Source organism: Dipodomys ordii, unplaced genomic scaffold (assembly GCF_000151885.1).
Source record: "Dipodomys ordii isolate 6190 unplaced genomic scaffold, Dord_2.0 Scaffold48, whole genome shotgun sequence".
NCBI lineage: Eukaryota > Metazoa > Chordata > Mammalia > Rodentia > Heteromyidae > Dipodomys > Dipodomys ordii.
Genome location: NW_012267264.1, coordinates 15,497,686 through 15,512,047, shown reverse-complemented (window position 1 = coordinate 15,512,047; position 14,362 = coordinate 15,497,686). Strand labels below are relative to the sequence as shown.

The 14,362-nt window shown below is 37.7% G+C and overlaps 1 protein-coding gene and 1 pseudogene across 3 annotated transcripts in view; one reads left to right on the top strand and one right to left on the bottom strand.

Moving 5' to 3' along the window:
- Umad1 (UBAP1-MVB12-associated (UMA) domain containing 1) overlaps positions 1-14,362 on the top strand; it is a 156,351-nt gene that overhangs the window by 75,113 nt on the left and 66,876 nt on the right. The gene's annotated exons all lie outside the window — the stretch shown is intronic.
- LOC105988379 lies at positions 11,808-13,100 on the bottom strand (annotated as a pseudogene).

The window sequence follows — 14,362 nt, the reverse complement described above, 5'->3', positions numbered from 1 at the left end:
ATATATATATATATATATATATATATATATATGCTGTACAGAGAGATTACAATTACATGAGCAAGGTAATGAGCCTATTTCCTATCGAGCATTGCTACCCCCTCCTTTGTTTTTCCCCTAACTTCTGTTTCTGTGTCAGGGTTAGGCTTGTACTGAGGACTGTAAATGAGGTGTGTGTGTGTGAGAGAGAGAGAGAGAGAGAGAGGTTTTCCAGTACTAGGGCTTAAATTCAAGGGCCTAGGGCTCTTAACTGAGCTTTCTTACTCATGGCTGGCACTCTATCACCTTGAGCCATGCCTCCAGACCAGCATTTTGCTGGGATATTGGAGATGATGTTGAACCTCATAATTCATAGTCACAGCTTCCTGAATAGCTAGCATTGCAGGTATCAGCAATCAGCACCTGGTAAAACTCGCATTCTTGTTATGGATAACAATTATGGTTGGCTGATAATTCATATATTTCATAAATATTTATTGATCTGATTCTAAGCATTGTGCTAGAGTGTGGGAATATAATATGTAGTAAGCAAGATAGATAAGAGCAAGCAAGATAGAGAAGAGCCCTGTCCACATGGCTTTCAATTGTCTGAGACTGATTATAACAGTTAAATAAAGTGGAAGTCCAGAGGTGGTGTACATTTAACCTAACAGATGAATCAGTGAGAAAGAGTGAGGAAGGAAGTCAGTAGCAACATTGAAGAGCGCTGCAGAACACAGTGACTTAAAGCAGAGGAGAAAGACTGGTGTGAGTATCCTGAAGATCTGGTGGTAGAATAGAACGATGAGCTTCTTGAAGATAGGAGAGAAAAGGGGCTGCTAATTAGAAGTGAGCCTGGTATTCTTACAGGCTTATTCATCAGTATGTATCTATTTTATTTGCTAAAACTAAAATGTCCTTCTAAAACTTTAGAAGACTTCCCCTCATCCTTCCCTGGGATATTTCTTTGGGAACATACTTACTAAACTTAGCCAAGGAAATTCTCAAGCATGTAATAAATGGTTGAACACCAGTCTCCTTAGTTACATATCATTCTAATAATAGAAAAATAACTTTAGTCAGATTCAGAGCATTTGATTCAGATAGACTTTTTTTGCCGTGGGGGGGGGGCGAGGGAGGAGGAGTCTGGTCATGGGGCCTGAACTCTGGGCCTGGGCACTGTCCCTCAACTCTTCAGCTCAAGGCTAGCGCTCTACCACTTGAGCCCCAGCACCACTTCCGGCTTTTTTCTTTTTGCTTATGTGGTGCTGAGGAATGGAACCCAGGGCCTCAGGCATGCAAGGCAAGTGCTCTACCACTGAGCCACCTTCCCAGCCCCTCAGATAGACTCTTAAATTAGAATTTAGATGTAGTAGTTAGAACTCAACTGTGACAGTTTTCTTACTTTACTAAAATTGTGACAGTGAGTGTGCTATGACATGGGATTATACTGGAGCAGGAAATGGAAATGAGTTCTTTTTGTTTTCTTTTTGTCTTGTTTGTGTATCTGTCTTTGGGAAGGTATGGGCAACACAGAAATGGAGGGACAAAGGATGAACAAATGAAGCAGTGGTACTTATTATAATGGAGCAACCTTTCAAATAAGCAGCAGACACTTTTTTTTCCTCCAGAGGGACATAGGTGATTAGTTCCATCAATCAATTTTCAAAAATATATTTTATTGTAAGTTGTTGCTTATCCAAGACATGTCCATTGACATAATATTTATTACTTACATTTTCAGGCTATTTATACTAGGAAATAAAACTTTTACTGTTTAACATTAAGTTCATTTGATCAATAAGTTGATATTACCTCAGGTTTCAAAGTTGGTCATTGTTAGGTTTTTAAAAAGAGTTGGTCGAGTAAGAACAGCACCACACATGTGGTATTCAGGTAAGGGGTAGGTTTATTCATCGTTCTGGCTGGCACCAGGCCATGTTGGCCCTCCACATGGCTGGGAAAGACCTGGGAAAGAGAAGAGCTGAGAAAAAAGCTAGAAAAGAGCATCTAGGCCTGGGCTAGGCCTTATTTAGGGTATAGGTGGAGAAAGGTGTGGCCATATCAAATTCAGATGTGACCTCATCGGATGCAGATATGACCTCTTCCAGGTGTGCCTAGGTAATGCAGGTAACTGGGTGGAGACTTTGCTGCGAGGAGGGTGGAGTCTGCTCGCCATCCAGGAGCAGACCTTACAGTCATGAATAAAATAGGTTCTCATGTAGTTTAGAAGTAGTATACCAGGTGCAAGTGCAGGAAACACTTGCTGTTATTGCATAATAAAGGAACCCCTGCACCCCTTATAATTTATATATTCATAACTTCTTCTTGTTGAATTGATTATTCTAAATGGTGCAGGTGCGGCTTTGGTGGAAAACATATAATTCTCTTTAGGCAATCACCACCAGCTTCTCTAAGGTGCTTAATTTTTTCTTTCCTTTGATACTGTAAGCTGGTTAATATTGAGAGTAAACTCAACATTTCATTTGAAGCTCAAAGATGTGATTGTTTTGAAAACTTTCCTAACACTCATTTTTTCATTACTATATCTAGAATTTCCTATTTGATCATTTGTATGTTTAGACATTAATTTGAAAACACAGTATTTATATTATGCCTTGTTTCAGGCACAGATCTAGATGTTAGTGACACATTGGTGAACAGGACAAATGCCTTCATTTTGTTTACTGGGGTTCATATTCTAGTGGATTCTATAGGCCTGCTTCCTCATTCTGCTTTTACAGAACCTCTAGACTGAAAAAATGTTTCAGACAAATGATTCGAGTTGTGCCTTTCACAATCCTTTCATCCCCTAAAGATGACATGAGTGTGTATGGGCATGACTTTATTATGAATAGTGAGCATTCCAAGAAATTAAGCTCTTAGCCAAAAGTAAGATTAAACAATCTGCATTGCTAAGCATATTTATTTTACCTTCAACTCTAGAGCATTAGTACTACACAACAGCATTTTCATAGAGTTAATAAGTAGCTAAAGATTTTTTTCTAGGAGATCCTTAGAGGCTAATATGGATACAGTACTTAGCTCCAGGATATAATGGCAGTGATGACCACTGCTACTTCAATAACTCTTAATGCTTATGGGCAAAATACTATTTTTAAGACCTTTGCATGTATCATTGAGCTTAACCCTCAAAATGTTTCTTTGAAGTTGATGATGTTATTGTAACTCCACATATAAAGGAGCTGAGATTAAGTCACTTGCTCAAGATTCCAGGAGGCAATGTTAAATGAGATCTCAAGCAATCTAGCTGACAGCCTCTGTCACTTAAATATATGCTTTCTTGCCTTTTTCCACTTTTAGTAATTTGCTTTCTTGTAGATATATTAATTTCTGACATACACATTACATACTATGAGTATTAAAGGGAACATGCTGGCATTTATTTTGGCAGCACATACGCTAAAATTGTAACAATACAGAGAAGATTAGCATGGCCCTTGTGCAAAGATGACACACAAATTTGTGAAGCATTCCATATATTTAAGATAATAAATATTTTTTGGGGGGGGGTCCAGTCATGGGGCCTGAACTCTGGGCCTGGGCGCTGTCCCTCCGCTCTTCAGCTCAAGGCTAGCGCTCTATCACTTGAGCCACAGCGCCACTTCCAGCTTTTTTTCTTTTTGCTTATGTGGTGCTGGGGAATCGAACCCAGGGCCTCAGGCATGCAAGGCAAGCGCTCTACCACTGAGCCACCTTCCCAGCCCTAGATAATAAATATTTTTAAAAGAATTAGAAGAAGCAAATAAAAGGAAAGAAAGAAAGAAGAAAGGAAGGAAGGTAAGAAAGAAAAAAGAAAGGAAAAAAGTGAACATACATGCTGACTTTTTTCATTATGATTTTTTTTTCCTTATTCAGAACTAGTCTACCTTTGAAATACTTTTTCCCTCATTAATTGTAATTCTGGCATATAGTGGCCTATGTATTAATTTGTTTCAGTTCTTAATTTTGTTTACTTATTCATTTATTAGTTACCTATTACTTGGCAGGTTCATCCAAATTAAAGTGAAATATTAGTCAAAATTATTGCCTACAAAAATTTATTTTTTTAGAAAACAACAAAAACACAAAAGTGGCCTTCATTTTTTTCATGAAAGAAAACATAATTTTTCCGCCCTCACAGTTTTAGAAAGATTTTTCTCTTTTCTCAGAGTTTAATGGAAGGGCATTTAAGGTAGTATCACCTCCATCTTTCTATCTCTACAGTTTGCATCCTGGACATACACTACTTTCTTCTATTGCCCATAAATTTCTGTTCATCCTCCAAGGTTCAGCTGAATTGTCTTGAGGACTCCTGCCCTCAGTTTTTGTTTCATTTTGTTTGATCATTTATTAATTCAGCTCTTTGATATTATTTTTGTTGTTTTCATTTTTTTCATTGCTAGGTCCTCAACATAATGGTTGAGTGAATGTATAAATGTATTAGAGCTCTTACTATGATGTATTTAATAATTATGTACATATTTTAAGGATGCTTTCCTCTTTCCCCAGACTGTGACCTTCTTAATTATTCATCTTTGTATTTCCCTCAATATCCAAAATTTTTAATTTATTAGGAAATGTTTATTGAATTAATCATTCAACAATTAATTAGTTCTTTTGCATCTGTGTGTACTGCATGGAGCTGATTGGAGTGTGAGGATTGAATCAAGAATTGCTGCATGAGTAGTGATCTTTTATTGCTTTATCCAGAAGTTTAGCATTTATGTGTGTGTAATTTACACATTTGGGTACACCAGTCAGAATGAATCTCAGACACTTTATTTCAGGGCAACCTGGTAAGTGAAATAGTAGACATAGTGAACATTCCATACATCTGCTCTTTTAATTCAGGACTCTTTTAATTCAGGACTTTAGCTTCCACAAACATTTCAAAAACAAGTGTTCTTTATGTTGTTTTTGTTTTATTTTAAGTTTATTTTTTATTTTAGAGATATTTTAGAGAACTTTAGAGAATTGTGTTTTCAATTTTAGAATGAATTTGTTATGAAAAGGACTTCATTAGTAATATTTCACGTTTATTTTATTACACACAGTGAATACCTATTGTGCCTTCCTCTTCACATGATTGAGAAGCAGATCAGGGTGGGTTTTGCTTTGTTTGATGCCTTTCCCAAACAAATGCTTATGGAGTGCCTACTTTGTACCCAGCTCATTGGTGGAGTGGCTGATCAAGTGAGGAGAAACAAGCAAGCATGAGGTATATTTGTGTTGTGTTCATGCACATGTGCGTTCACATGTGTGTAAAAAATGATTGTTTTTGCTTTTTGCAAAAACTGGTACAAGTGGTATTTACTCAGTAGGTATCATTTGCATTGCCTTTTATAGGGACTGGTTAGAACAAGGAGCTGTTACTTGGAGAACTCTTTTGTCTGAAATACATATAGCTAAGGTTTCAGGAAAGAATGGATTTGTAGATGTTCTAGGAAGGTAAATTATCAGCAGGTGACTTATGGAAAAGGCCAGCATGGTTAGAGGGTACAGTCACTTGAAGCAGCTTCTAGATGCTGTTTTCATAGGGAACCTATTTGTTGTTTAGGTGATTTTGGTTATGGTTTTGAGGAACCTTTGGCAGCTTCATGTCAGCAGTGTTTCATTGAAGTAAGGGAGGGACTCATAGACCTGGTCTTTTTGTTTTGTTTATTTTCCTTGTTTGATAACATTTAAGTTCCATTGCAATCCTCGTTATTAGTCTGAATTAAAACTATTATAAATTTTATATCTTTAGTTTTCCACAAAAAAATAAAATTTTGATAGCAAAGGTAAAATTTACAGAATCAGTATTCAGAGAATGTGAATGAAAGAATTCATCCACAGGCATTCAAGATATAGCTTGGCACTTAGGATGCACATGGGTGGGAAGGAAGGAAGTGGTGTGCCAGGAGCCATTTGAACGTACTTTCTAGAAATGTGCAAAGTCTTAAAACTTCTATTGTGAATTATTTCTAGTCCATTCTTAACAATTGTCTACTTTCATATATGTTTTCAAATGTGTATTACTTATTAGTACAGTGCTGATGTTTGTAAGTAAGCAGATTATGTATGATTTATGTAAATATAGAGAAGTAAGTATAGGTGAGACATACTCAATATTTTTTAATTGCTAAGTATATGATTAAAGAAAAATACTTTGGAGATCTCAAGTTTAACTATTGGAGCTAAGTTGGGAGCATTTAGAATTTCTTAACAAAACTGTATCAGCAATTATTTTGACTGTTATCAGATTTCCAAGTGTTTTAGTTGCAAAATGCAGATGTGTGCCTTGACCTCAATTTAATACTGTGGATTTTAATAGAGACTGTTACTATACAAGTTCAAAAACCATTTGTTGCACTTTCTGTGAATATGCTGAAGTTTCTCATGAACTACCTAATGCTTCCCCACATACCGTATGTTCTTTGCAGTCATCCTTTAGTCACAGGCAGTTTAAGCTGTTAAAGAGTATCTTGCTTTAAAAGGTAGGCTGATGGCGTTTCTATCTTCTGGTACATCTGGTAAGTTAATATATACAGTCTGTGAGTATCCTGCAGAGACCTGTTTTTACATGCATACAGGGACGTTTATGTAGAAATCAAAGGCCATGAATCAGAAGAACACAACTCTTGTTTCCAATGTACTGGAGGCTTAAAAAAATTGGCTTTGAAAAATTGAAAGTAGTGTGGTTTGTTTTTATTGTGGAACGGATCAGGAAGAACAATTTACAGTCATTGCCATTCTTCACAGCTGAATGGACTAGAGGTGCCTGCCTCGTGAAATGGAGCAGCTGCACCCGTTTTCTCTGGGCTCACAAAAACCCTTGCTTTTTAATCGAGAACTTTAGATGGTAGGGTACAGTTTGTTTTCATGATGGAAGTAGTCAGTTGTGCCTTACCAGACAGCTGTAGTGTAATTAAGAAAAACTGTGTGAACGTGGATTAAATATAACAGAAGCTTTATTTTTAAGAAAAGGTTTCACCTTCAATGTATTCATTTTTAATACTTAAAATCAGAAATATTGTTATAATTCTGGTAGCAGGATTTTGCTTTTTCACAGTATCATTTTAGCTCTAGAAAAACATGCGATGCTCTCTATAGAATAAGTCTCTTTTTCTGTAAGAAGTCCAGACTATAAAGTCCAGTGTTTAAGATGATGTAGCTTGTGAAAGGTCTGCTTTCAAAATAATGTTTACAATGACAAATTGTACAGTTATATTTATGTTAAGTTTAATGCAATAAGCAATTTAGTGATCTTTAGGATCACTTTCTATATAAATCACTTTCTATATAAATGCTAGAGTATTGTTGAAACTGGAACTTATAAGAACTATAATTTTACATTTTTCTTGATAAGTTTTAAAATGTATTAGTCAAATAATAATGAAATAAAGCTGCAGAAGTATAGATTTGTTGTAGTTAAAAGTGCAAACAACATTAGATTGTCAGCTGATGTGGTGCTGAGGAATCGAACTCAGGGCTTCAAGCATGCAAGGCAAGTGCTCTACCACTGAGCCACCTTCCCAGCCCTGTCAGCTGACTTTCAAAAGCATATACTTACTTTATGAAGCAGACTGAAATAATAGAAATGCCTTAATTTATATCAAAATAACAGTTTACAGCAAAATAACAGTTTCAAGGTCAGAGAGCTGAATTAAAAAAAATAAAACTAAACAGTTATATTCACAAATAATCAAGATTTATTATTAGACACTTAACCATTGTGAGTTTTTATACTGGATCTTCAACATACTTTAAAACAAAAGTTTCATGCTAGGCAAAATAAAGGAACCAGTTTCAGGTTTGCTGAAAGCCTTTATCATAGACTGGTTTTCTCCCACTCCACCTCCTCACCCCCTCTTTCTTTTTCTTTTTCTTTTGGACAGTATTACAAGTCTAGGTTGACCTCAAACTCTATCCTGCCTTTGCCTCCAAAATGCTGGGATTGCAGGTATGCAGCACCAAACAACATACTATATGGATGATTTTCTAAAGGAGACTCCAAGACTTGATTTCAGATAGAGTTTAGAGAGCTGGATGAAGGGATGAGGTGTTACTGCTTAAATATTGCCACTCTTTCAACCCCAACCTGGGAGGCATTATGGAAGAAGGATCCTATAGTGGACTGAGGTTTTAGAAAAGAATTGGTCCAGCTGTAATTTCTTTGACCCTTGGGCTGATTCTTTTCATCTTTCTTACCATAAATCCTAGAAAACAACTGATCATCAGGCCCAGGTTCATTCTAAATGACAAACAGGACTTCAGCTTGTTACTTGGTTCCTTTTTAAATGACTCTGATGGGCACTAAATTTTTCTTTCCCCTTTCTGAGCAGCTGTGCAAGTTTGAAGCTATTTTGTGACTTCTGCATAGACCCCTGAGTCCGTAGAACATGGACAAACTAGTGTACAAAGGCGACTGTGGGATGGATTGAAAAGATAGAATAGTAATTAAGGAATTGGTTTGGGTCAGGTTTCAGGATAGCAGTGGTGGAAGACAGAAGCACAATGCAGTGGGAGTTTACTGGAAATCCTAGTTACCAGAATTAGAATACAAAGATCTGGATTCAAACCCCAGCTAGCTGAATACTCTAGAAGAGCTATTCTCTCAGTCTTTGTTCACATGTAGAGTGGAACCAGTTTTACATACAAGCAGGTTGTTTGTCCCAAAGAAAGACAGTTAAAGCCGGGCGCTGGTGGCTCACGCCTGTAATCCTAGCTACTCAGGAGGCTGAGATCTGAGGATCACGGTTCAAAGCCAGCCCGGGCAGGAGAGACCATGAGACTCCTATCTCCAATGAACCACCAGAAAACCGGAAGTGGCGCTGTAGCTCAAGTGGTAGAGCGCTCGCCTTGAGCTGAAGAGCTGAGGGACAGCGCCCAGGCCCAGAGTTCAAGCCCCACGACCGACAAAAAAAAAAAAAAAGGAAGACAGTTAAATACTACATAGTTATGGTGCTGCTTGGCTCATTTGCTTTTCCCCAAACCCTTGGCAGCTAACGAAAGAGAATACAGCCAATATTTAAAAATTAAAAGAGATTCTTTGTCTGTGAGTACTACAAAGCTCCTTGATAATCCTATAATTTATCTGTATTTGATTCCAACCCACCACTTTCCTACAAGAGTAAACCCAAACCTCTTTTCTTTGGCAGACACCAGCCCCAGTCCCCTCTTTCTTAGACACAGTAGATAATCTCCTACTGAGTTTTTCCAGAAAAGGTGAGCTTCCCTAGCTACCATCTGACACTGTCTCCTGTGTCACTCCATTTCCTTCTCACCTTTACTTTCTTTCATCACCACCCTTGCTTTCTTATGATGCATTTCTGTCTTCTTCATTGTATTGAAATTCATAGGGCAAAGCCATCACTAACCTCATTGTCAAATCCAGTGACTATTGCTCCATGAATACTTTTTATATCATTTTTAGTTTGAACTCACGGTCTTGAATTGAGTAAATGTTCTACCACTTGAGCTATGCCCAACACCCTTTTTCATTTAGATACTTTATAGGTAGGTTCTCAAGTTTATTCCTAGGTAGTTTGCACAACAATCTATCCACTTTTAATTCATGAACAGCTGGGATTACAAGTAGATACTGTCACTCCTCGCTTGTTCTTTAAGATAAAACATTGCTAACTTTTTGCTTAGGCTAGGTTTCAGCCATGATGCTCTTCTTTCCCAGTAGCTGAGATTATATATAGGAATGAGCCACCATATGCTTTTTATGACAGCCTATATGCAATCTCTCATTGCCTGAATTGTCATTACTCAACAAATGACTGCATTAATAAGTTTTTAGTCAAGCGTTAGTGGCTATATAATATCCAATTATATGGATAAGTAATTTGTTCATTTAGTTATTTTTTTGCCAGATTTATGCTTTTAGAAAAAAACTGTATAATTAACTTCTTTGTATAAATATTTTAACAAATTTCTGACCTTAGCTTAGAATAAATCTTAAAATTGGTTTTGCTGATAAAAGTTTATAAACCCTTCAAAATTTCTTAAGATACACTGCAACATTTCTATCTAGAAAGATGTTGCCATTTAACTTTTGCACTATTATATCTTCCTACATACTGTACATGTACTATCATATGTACTAGCATATTCATATCCTCTTTAATTTCATTGATCTTAGTTGTCATTAATCCTTGTTTGAGATTTTATCTACTTTACTTACATTCAGTTCCTTTGTTGCAGAATTGTTGTTGTTTGGGGGAGACATATTTCCTTGTGTCTTCATTTTACTAATATTTTTACACTGGGACTTATATATCTGAGTGAAAATTTTTGGTTTGAAGGGAGAGTGGCTCAGTAGTCAAAGATTTGGCTTCAAGACTCTGGGTCTAGTTTCCTACTCAACTCATAGAGAGACAGTTTAGAGTCAGCTGTGCTCAGTGCTGGGCCTTTATGGATAGCCTTTGATAGCACTCTACCAGTCCACTGCCAGTGCTCTCCAAGTCCTGCTGCTGGTGCTTTTCAGTCCTGTTTGTCCCACTGCCTTCTTGTACTCTTCTAGTAAGATATATTTTGTCTGATGAAATATCTTGTGAATGATGAAGCAAAGCACACATTAAACAGCAACAACAACAAAATGACATCTTAAAATATGAAAATAATTTCTCACATTTGGCAAAGTAGTTATTAAAACAACTTCATTTGCTATCTTTTAACTTTTTCATTTTTTCATTTTCTAAACTTCTCTCTGATTACTCTCCATTTTTGCTTCTCTATTTTTTTTTCTCAGAATATAGTAGCTTGGAGAGAAAATTTTAAGATATTAATGAAAACTAAACATCAAGGGAAATGGGGGGAAATACTTTCATATTTGTTTTCAGATATTTTTCTCTTATATTCCTATGTGCCTTCTCGATCATTCTTTACCACTTATATTACTTACTCATCTGAATACTGTTGCTTATGTGTACATGTCTAATGTTTTGTCATATATTATCAATTACTTTCTCAGAAGTAAGAAAATACAGCTAAGTCATGTATATACATGCTATTGTATATATAATAAAACATTTATTTTTCTTTTTACAGAGTTTACTTATGGTTTTTAAACTTTTGAATGTATTTCTTTATTTTCTTTTTATTAATTTTAAATTAAACTGATATTTTTCTTTAATCTTAAACATGATTTTAAGTACCTAGAAACTTGAACCACAAATTTAATCAGAAAATAATACTTTAATCCTAGTTAATCCACATTATTGACCTTCTGTGCCTGCAGCAACAACAATAACAATGTTTAGTGTATAATCTCTTGTGTAGACTCACATACTAACTGGCAAAGTCTTATCCAGAGATTAACTGTTCTCTTTTGGGATGGTAGTTTTGCTGATTTTTAAGAAGTGACTGTTTAGGGTCTCATTTAATCCTCCTAAGAGACAGATTGTTGCACCCATCTTGTCTAAGTGTGAAATGAATCTAGGTCAGATCAGTTATAGAATTTTTTTATAACTTGCTCGGAATGGCCTATAAACCATGTCTTGTGGATATTAAATACATTTACCCTTGTCAAAATAAAAAGAATATAGTATCTTTAGTGACCATAGAATGGATTATAAAAACTTGAAGCTCTAGTTATTTGCCTTTTTTAAAATGTATACTTCTTTATTTATATAAATAGGGCTTTAAAACAATCATATTTAAAAGAAATCTGCATTTTTACATTCACCATCAGTGAGTTCCTGACAGGAAAAGCTGTGCATGATGATACACAGCAAGGACCCCACTGCAGGACAACAGGAGCTCAGGAAAGAACCATTCATTTGAGAAGTAGTAGGCAGGCTCTGACACTCCTGATGCACTGCTAGCAATGGGAAGTCTTAAACTTCTTCCTCCACCAAATCTTCAAATTCCCCTGTTCATCAGCAGTGGCATCTTGGTACTGCTGGTACTGGGACACCAGGTCATTAATATTGCTCTCAGCCTCAGTGAACTCCATCTCATTCACTCGCCCGTGTACCAGTGCAAGAATGCTTTGCGCTGGGTGCACTTGAAGGGATCCTGGATGGCCGAGTTGTTGACGATGAAGGTGGCTGACATCGTGAGGCCATGAGGAGGGATGTCACACACAGCCGTCTTCATGTTGTTGGGGATCCAGTCTGCAAAGTAGCTGCTGTTCTTGTTCTGCACGTTGAGCTTATCCACGTCCTTCATGGACATATGGCCTCGGAAGATGGCAGCCGCTGTCAGGTAGTGGCCATGGTGGGGATCACAGGCAACCATCATGTTCTTGGTGTCAAAACATCTGCTGGTGAGCTTGGGCACTGAGAGAGCATGGTACTGCTGGCTGGCACTGCTTGTCAGGGGCGCAAAGCCAGGCATGAAGAAGTGCAGGCGGGGGAAGGGCACCATATTCACGGCCAGGTTGCACAAGTCTGCATTCAGCTGGCCGGGGAAGCACAGGCAGGTGGTGACCATGCTCATGGTTGCTGACACCAGGTGGTGGTTCAGGTCTCCATAGGTGGGCGTGGGCAGCTTCATGGTGTGGAAGCAGGTGTCCTACAGGGCCTCTTTGTCGATGCAGAAAGCTTCATCTGCATTTTCCACCAACTGGTGGACAGACAAGATCGTGTTGTAGGGTTCCACCACGGTTCTGACACTTTGGGGGAGGGCATGACACTGAAGGTGTTCATGATGTGGTCTGGGTACTCCTCTCAGATCTTGTTGAGCATCATGCCTGACCTGGTGCCACCTCCCATGGAGTGGGCCAGCTGGAAACCCTAGAGACAGTCACACCTTTCTGACTCCCACCACACTACATCCAACACCGACTCCACCAGCTCGACTCTCTCTGTGTAGTGGCCCTTGGCCCAGTTATTGCCTGCCCTGCTCTGGCCAAATATGAAGTTGTCTGGCCTAAAGCTCTGGCCAAATGGTCCCGATCTCACTGAGTCTAAGGTGCCAGGCTCTAGGTACACCATGATGGCCTGAGGAACATATTTGTTGCCAGCTGCCTCATTGTAATACACCTCGATTCTCTGCAGCTGTAAGCTGCTGTCTCCATAGTAGTTGCCAGTGCAGTCAATGTTGTGCTCATCGCTTAGCATTTCCCAAAACTTTGCGCCAATCTGGTTGCCACACAGGCCTGCCTGTATGTACACAATCTCCCTCATGGTGCAAGGCTGCAGAGCAGTTGGATGTGTGTCCTCAGCAGTGGTGTACACAGAGGCAAACAGGTAGGGCTGGGAAGCAGGAATCTGACATTGAACTCAGATCCCCATTTATACCTCTGGTTGTTAGAGGGGCCAAAACTCTAGTTTTTTTATGGTGGGATATACACACATATACACAAGGGTATGTTAGTTGTACATATATGCACATATATTCATACATACAAATAGATGTGTGTAATTTGGAAATACATATGCCACAACAGATTTTATAGGGCTTCTTTAATGAGTTTTATTAAAAACTTTGCACCTTAAAACTAAGTAGAAAGGAAACATCAGAGCTAGAAATAAACACTTCAACAACATACTTAAAAGCTAACATCAACAAAGCATTTTCTTGAATGAAGATGAGATGGGATGGGGAAAAGTGTTCACTGCAGAGAGCAGCACACCTTGAGAGGAAGCATGTTGAGGCTCTGAAAGCTGCTTTTATGATACAGAGTTGGAGATGAAGAGGTGAAAAGGGAGGAAAGACTTATAGCTGAAGGGTGAAAAAGAAAAATCAAGGGCCAGATCCTGGGCATGAGGGAATTGGACCTTTTCCTAATCACAGTGGGGCCATAAAATAGTTGAGCATTGAGAGAAGGTCTATATCTGTATTTAAGAGCAAGCAGGAAATGGATTGAAGGAATGGGAAGCCTGTAGGATGGGAGACTAGACTGTATGGCTACTGTGCAATCATGACACATAGTACAACTTTCAGATCCTTAACTGTGCTGCCTCTCAAATGTGCTGTTCTCTGCCAGGAACACTTTTCCCCATCATCTTACCTCCTTTCAACTTAGTACACAGTGTTCCAAGAGGTACTCAATTGAACAAGTAGATGAATAATAAGTTGAATTCATGTAGGGTCAGTGACATTGGAGAGCTTTTGGTTTGAAATGGTGGGTTAAGGGAGCTTGTGAATTGTATTCCTATGTCTACCAAAATATCTATTTCTGTACCTATCTCTTTTATATATCTTCTAGTCATCTTTTCATTTCATTTATATATTTTCTGTTTTAAAATAATTTCATACTTCAGTATAACAACATGAACAACATGGAGTTTTTCAAAACTCATTTGGAAATAACAATATATGATTAATTCTGAATATTTAATATGTATTTTCTAAAAGAACATCTGTATCAACCATAAAAATTTAACTATCAAAGCCCTGTTTATGTTTTATCCTAAATGTGTCTTTCAAGCAAACCAATCTAGTT